This window comes from Aegilops tauschii, chromosome 1 (genome assembly GCF_002575655.3).
Source record: "Aegilops tauschii subsp. strangulata cultivar AL8/78 chromosome 1, Aet v6.0, whole genome shotgun sequence".
Taxonomy (NCBI): Eukaryota; Viridiplantae; Streptophyta; class Magnoliopsida; order Poales; family Poaceae; genus Aegilops; species Aegilops tauschii.
In genome coordinates, this window is record NC_053035.3 from 19,632,940 (window position 1) to 19,640,006 (window position 7,067).

Here is a 7,067-nt window from a genome sequence, read left to right on the forward strand (position 1 = left end):
TTGCGTTTGTTCCAAAAATGATCCTCACGAAGGTTTCATTCCGTTTGGATTCCGTTTGATATTCCTTTTCTACGAAACACTGAAATAGGCAAAAAAAACAACAATTTGCACTGGGCCTTCGGTTAATAGGTTAGTCCCAAAAATAATATAAAAAGGTATATTAAAGCCCATTAAACATCCAAAACAGATAATATAATAGCATGGAACAATAAAAAATTATAGATATGTTGGAGACCTGTCATTGACGTGAGACTATCTCCTTCTTTTGGTCTTCTCCACAACCACCATATTCTATTCCACCTATAGTGCTATGTCCATGGCTCACGCTCATATATTGTGTGAAAGTTGAAAAAGTTTGAGAATCTCAAAAGGATGAAACAATTGCTTGGCTTGTCATCGGGGTTGTGCATGATTTGAATATTTTGTGTGATGAAGATGGAGCATAGCCAGACTAAATGTTTTGTAGGGATAAGCTTTCTTTGGCCATGTTATTTTGAGAAAACATAATTGCCTTGTTAGTATGCTTGAAGTATTATTGTTTTTATGTCAATATTAAACTTTTGTTTTGAATCTTATGGATCTGAACATTCATGCCACAATAAAGAAAGATTACATGGATAAATATGTTAGGTTGCATTCCACATCAAAAAATTTGTTTTTATCATTTACCTACTCGAGGACGAGCATGAATTAAGCTTTGGGATGCTTGATATGTCTCCAACGTATCTATAATTTTTGATTGTTCCATGCTATTATATTATCTGTTTTGGAAGTTTTATATGCATTAATATGCTATTTTAAATTATTTTTGGGACTAACCTATTAACCTAGAGCCCAGTGCCAGTTCCTATTTTGTCCTTGTTTTTGAGTTTCGCAGAAAAGGAATACCAAACAGAATAAAACCTTCGCGATGATTTTTCTTGGACCAGAACACACCCAAGGGACTTGGAGATCAAGTCAGAGGAGCCACGAGGCGGCCACAAGGGTGGAGGGCACGCCCAGGGGGGTAAGACGCGCCCCCTGTATGTGGGCCCCCGTGACTCCCCTGACCTAATTCCTGCGCTTATATATTCACATATATTCCCAAACCACCAGAAGTATCCACGAAAAGACTTTTCCACCACCGCAGCCTTCCGTACACATGAGATCCCATCTAGGGACATTTTTCGGCACCCTGCCGGAGGGGGATTCGATCAGGGAGGGCTTCTACATCAACTCTATTGCCCTTCCGATGAAGCGTGAGTATTTTAGCTCAGACCTACGGGTCCATAGCTAGTAGCGAGATGGCTTTTTCTATCTCTTTGATTCTCAATACCATGTTCTCCTCGATGTTCTCGGAGATCTATCTGATGTAATATTCTTTTGCGGTGTGTTTGTCGAGATCCAATGAATTGTGGATTTATGATCAGCTTATCTATGAATATTATTTGAATCATCTCTAAATTCTTATATGCATGATTTGATATCTTTGTAATTCTCTTCGAACTATCGATTTAGTTTGGTCAACTAGATTGGTTTTTCTTGCAATGGGTGAAGTGCTTAGCTTTGGGTTCAATCTTGCGGTGTCCTTTCCAAGTGACAGTAGGGGCAGCAAGGCACATGTTGTATTCCTGCCATCGAGGATAAAAAGATAGGGTTTTCATCATATTGCTTGAGTTAATTCCTCTACATGATGTCATTTTACTTAATGCGTTACTCTGTTCTTCATGAACTTAATACTCTAGATGCAGGCAGGAGTTGGTCGATGTGTGGAGTAATAGTAGTAGATGCAGAATCGTTTCGGTCTACTTGACACGGACGTGATGCCTATATTTCATAATCATTGCCTTAGATATCGTCATAACTTTGCGCTTTTCTATCAATTGCTCGACAGTAATTTGTTCCCCCACCATATTATTTGCTATCATGATAGAAGCCCCGGGTCTATTTTCCATCATATAAGTTTCCGATCTACTATTTTGCAATCTTTTACTTTCCGATCTATAAACCAAAAAACCCAAAAATATTTACTTTATCTCTTGTTTAGTTTCATCTATCTCTATCAGATCTCACTTTTGCAAGTAACCGTGAAGGGACTGACAACCCCTTTATCGTGTTGGGTGCATGTTGTTTTATTGTTTGTGTAGGTATTGGTGATTTGTGCATTGTCTCCTACTGGATTGATACCTTGATTCTCAAAACTAAGGGAAATACTTATCTCTACTTTGCTGCATCATCCTTTCCTCTTCAAGGGAAAAACCAACACAAGCTCAAGAGTAGCACCTACCATCTGATATGTTGTCCTCAGTTTCACCAAAAAGCAACCAGACCTCCTCTCATCTGGACTTGGCTCGGCATAAGGGGTGGAATCTTGCAAAACTTGGGGTTTTCCAGCTCTAAGTCCAGAAACTCACTAGAGAGAAAGTCTTCACTTTTTCTTCGTGTGTGTCCCTTGCTTATTGCACCGTAACCGTGGATAGTCTTCATCATTTAACTGGGTGCTTGGGCCAGTCTTCATTCTGAAGGGAGGAATTTCATCAAACTTTTCATAATCTTCTAACATGTTTGTCTTGTCCTCCACTCCCACGATGTTTCTTTTCCCTGAAAGAACTATGTGGCGCTTTGGCTCGTCGTATGATGTATTCGCTTCCTTATCATTTCTTTTTCTTGATTTGGTAGACATGTCCTTCACATAGAAAACCTGCGCCACATCATTGGCTAGGACGAATGGTTCATCTGTGCACCCAAGATTGTTGTGAACCACTGTTGTTATTCTGTACTACGGGTCTACCATTACCCCGCCTCCTATCAGATTGACCCATTTGCACCAAAACAAAGGGACCTTAAAATCATGTCCATAGTCAAGTTCCCATATCTCCACTATGTAACCATAATATGTTTCCTTTTCCCTATTGGTGTTTGCCGCATCAAAGCGGACACCGATGTTTTGGTTGCTGCTCTTTTTATCTTGGGCGATCGTGTAAAATGTATTCCCATTTATCTCGTACCCATGGAAAGTCAATATAGTCGAAGATGGTGTCCTGGCCAACAAGTAAAACTCATCTCCAACAATGGCGTTATTCATGAGATGTGTTTGCAACCAACCACCAAAAGTCGACATGTGTGCACGTGTAATCCAGTCGTCAGACTGCCCCGGGTGTTGGGAGCGTACAATATTCTTGTGTTCATTGATATACGGGGCCACCAAGGTAGAATTTTGTAGAACTATGTAGTGTGCTTGCGCCCAAGAATGCCCGTCCCTACATATTATTGCTTTTGGTCCTAGCGTGCCTTTTCCACTCAGTCTCCCCTCATGCTGCGATTGAGGAACACCAATCGGCTTAAGGTCAGGAATAAAGTCAACACAAAACTCAATAACCTCCTCTGTTTCATGGCCCTTGGAGATGCTTCCTTCTGGCCTAGCACGGTTATGAACATATTTCTTTAAGACTCCCATGAACCTCTCAAAGGGGAACGTATTGTGTAGAAATACAGGACCCAGAATGGCAATCTCATCGACTAGGTGAACTGGGACGTGCGTCATAATATTGAAGAAGGATGGTGGGAACACCAACTTGAAACTGACAAGACATTGAACCAAATCATTCTGTAACCTTGGTAGGATTTGTGGATCAATTACCTTCTGAGAAATTGCATTGAGGAATGCACATAGCTTCGCAGTGGCTAATCGAACATTTTCTGGTAGAAGCCCCCTCAATGCAACAGGAAGCAATTGCGTCATAATCACGTGGCAGTCATGAGATTTTAGGTTTTAGAATTTTTTTTATCTACCATAATTATTATTCCCTTTATATTCGATGAGAAGTCAGATGGGACCTTGATACTGAGGAGGCATTCAAAAAAGATTTCCTTCTCTGCTTTGGTAATAGCGTAGCTGGCAGGACCTTGATACTGCTTTGAATGCATGACGTCTTTTTCGTTCATACGTTGCTGGTCCTCCAGTGCCTCCGGTGTATCTTTTGTATTCCCATACACGCCCAAGAAGCCTAGAAGGTTCACGTAAAGATTCTTCGTCACGTGCATCACGTCGATTGCAGAGCGGACCTCTAGGACTTTCCAATAGGGTAGCTCCCAAAATATAGATTTCTTCTTCCACATGGGTGCTTGTCCGTCAGCGTCATTCATAACAGATTGTCCGCCAGGACCCTTTCCAAAGATTGCTTTTAAATCCTTGACCATATCAAATATATGACCAGTAGGGGGACAGGCTTCTTCCGGTGATCTGCCTCACCTTTGAAATGCTTGCCTTTCTTTCTTAAGGGGTGCCCGCTTGGAAGAAATCGACGATGTCCCAGGTACACATTCTTCTTACATTTTTCCAAATATATACTTTCAGTCTCATCTAAACAGTGCATGCGTGTATTGTATCCCTTGTTTGTCTATCCTAAAAGGTTACTAAGATCAAGCCAATCATTGATGGTTACAAACAGCAACGCTCGTAGCTCAAATTCCCGTTGTTTGTGCTCATCCCACACACGTACACCTTTGATATCCCACAACTATAAAAGTTCTTCAACTAATGGCCTTAGGTACATATCAATGTCGTTGCCGGGTTGCTTAGGGCCTTGGATGAGCACTGGCATCATAATGAACTTCCGCTTCATGCACAACCAAGGAGGAAGGTTATAGATACAAAGAGTGATAGGCCAGGTGCTATGATTGCTGCTCTGCTCCCTAAAAGGATTAATGCCATCTGCACTTATACCAAACCTTAAGTTCCTTACGTCATCTGCAAACTCCGGCCACTTTCTCTCGATTTTGCTCCACTGCAACCCATTAGTGGGTACTCTCAACATCTCGTCTTTCTTACGGTCTTCTTTGGGCCATCGCAACAACTTGGCATGCTCTTTCTTTTTGAACACATGTTTCAACTGTGGTATTATACGAGCATACCACATCACCTTGGCAGGAACCCTCTTCCTAGGGTGCTTGCCCTCAACATCACTAGGGTCATCTCGTCTGATCTTATACTGCAATGCACCGCATACCAGGCATGCATTCAAATTCTCGTACTCCTCACCACGATAGAGGATGCAATCATAGGGCATGCATGTATCTTTGCAATTTGGGTACAACCTTTTTTGTGATCCTCTAACATGCGATCGAACTTCAACTTCTCCATTTCACTTTTGCATTCTATCTGTGCATCAACAATGACCCGGCGAAGATCATCAGCGAGCACATCAGGTGCCTCTTGATCTTCAGTTTCCCCCGTTGCAGTATCACCGTACTTAGGGTACATAGGATAGTTGTCATCATCCTCTTCTTCTTCATTGTCTTCCATCATAACCCCTCTTTCTCTGTGCTTGGTCCAACAATTATAGTGGGGCATGAAACCGGACTTAAGCAGGTGGAAGTGAAGGATTTTCGAGGAAGTGTAATCCTTCGTATTCTCGGAAGTGCGTCGGTCACCGTACATCCATTGCCGGTTCATCTACATTATATAATTAAGTATATCAAAAACAATTACAGAACAACATGAATAGAGAAATGACCAAATTAATACAAGTTCGTCACATTAAAACCAAAGTACAGTAGTGATCAAATGTTACTACTGCAAAAATAAATACATAAAGTTCATACATAGTTCTCATAAAACAACATGCAATTATCTGGAGCATCTAAAACATACATTGAAACTAACATACAACTATGTAAAACATTTAAATACAACAACAAATGCTATCAGAATTCCAACTAAGTTAACATTTGATCCAACAGCATAATGAACCAAGCCTCTTTATCAATGGCATATTTTCTAATCTTTCTAATCTTCAAGTGCATTGCATCCATCAGATCTTGTGTAGATCGACGACATCGGCAACAAGCAACTCCAATTTCATCTTCTCTTCTTCAATTCTTTTCAATTTTTCTTTCAAATTATAGTTTTACTTTTCAACTAAATTTAACCTCTCGACAAGAGGGTCGATTGGAATTTCCGGTTCACATACCTCCTAGATAAAAACATCTATGTCAATTTGGTCGGCATAATTGTCAGAAACACTAAATGAAACAAATAGTTTTAAAAGATAATATAGCACATCCGAATCATAGACCGGACGAGAGCCGACGGGGGCGGATATCAAAACCATGGCACTATATAATAACAAACAATAATACCTGTAAGAAAATTATACAAGTAGCTATCTAAATCATACAAGTAAGAATTTTTTATTTTAAAAAAAGATAAGGACAAGAGGCTCACCACGGTGGTGTCGGCGACGAGATCGGCATGGGCGATCGACGGCGGTGAGGACGAGGACGGGACGGAGCAAACTAACAAGTTAATTTGAGCTCAAATTGTGCATCTAAATCAAATAAACTCCCACATACACTCCTCCACTAAAACCTAGAAACCACTCTACTTCTAGAGCATGAAACGAGCTAAACTAGCAATGAGAGATGAAAGGATGAAGTTGCTAACCTTTAAGAACACTTGGATAGTTGATGCACCGCAAAATTTAGACAAATCTTGGGGAAAATGGAGCTTGGAGGTCGACCTTGGAGGAAGAACAGAGGAGAAGAAAGAGGAGAAGAAAGAGGAGAAAGCTTAAGTGTGGCTCGGGCACCTCATATCATGTTCTTTTGTGTGAACTCAAGTGGCATCATGCTCTCCGGCATTTCATCGAACACCTCATGTGCATAGGAAGGGAGAACAAAGTAGCAAACACCTCCCACCTTCTACGAGGAAAAAACAGAGGAGCGGGCAGGCAGGGCCAAGGATATATATAGGCAAATGTTTAGTCTCGGTTGGTGTCTAAAACCGGGACTGGAGATTGACCTTTAGTCCCGGTTCCAGACACCAACCGGGACTTAAGGGCATCACTCCTGCCGCAACCCCTTTAGTCCCGGTTGGTGTCTGAAACCGGGACTAAAGGTCCCATTCGAACCGGGACTGATGCCCGCCGAGCCCCAACCGGCGTCCTAGCCGCTCGAACCGGGACTGATGCTCACATTAGTCCCGGTTCGTAATGCGACCGAGACTATTGGTTCGATCCGGCTAGAATCAATTAAGCCATGTTTTCTACTAGTGATAGCATATCATGGATGTTTCACGAATAGACTGG

The 7,067-nt window shown here is 41.5% G+C and overlaps 1 pseudogene; it reads right to left on the reverse strand.

Annotated features, from left to right (window-relative positions):
* Positions 1 to 1,792: 1,792 nt before the first annotated feature.
* On the reverse strand, positions 1,793 to 5,546 carry LOC141039254 (uncharacterized; annotated as a pseudogene).
* Between the last annotated feature and the right edge of the window lie 1,521 nt (positions 5,547 to 7,067).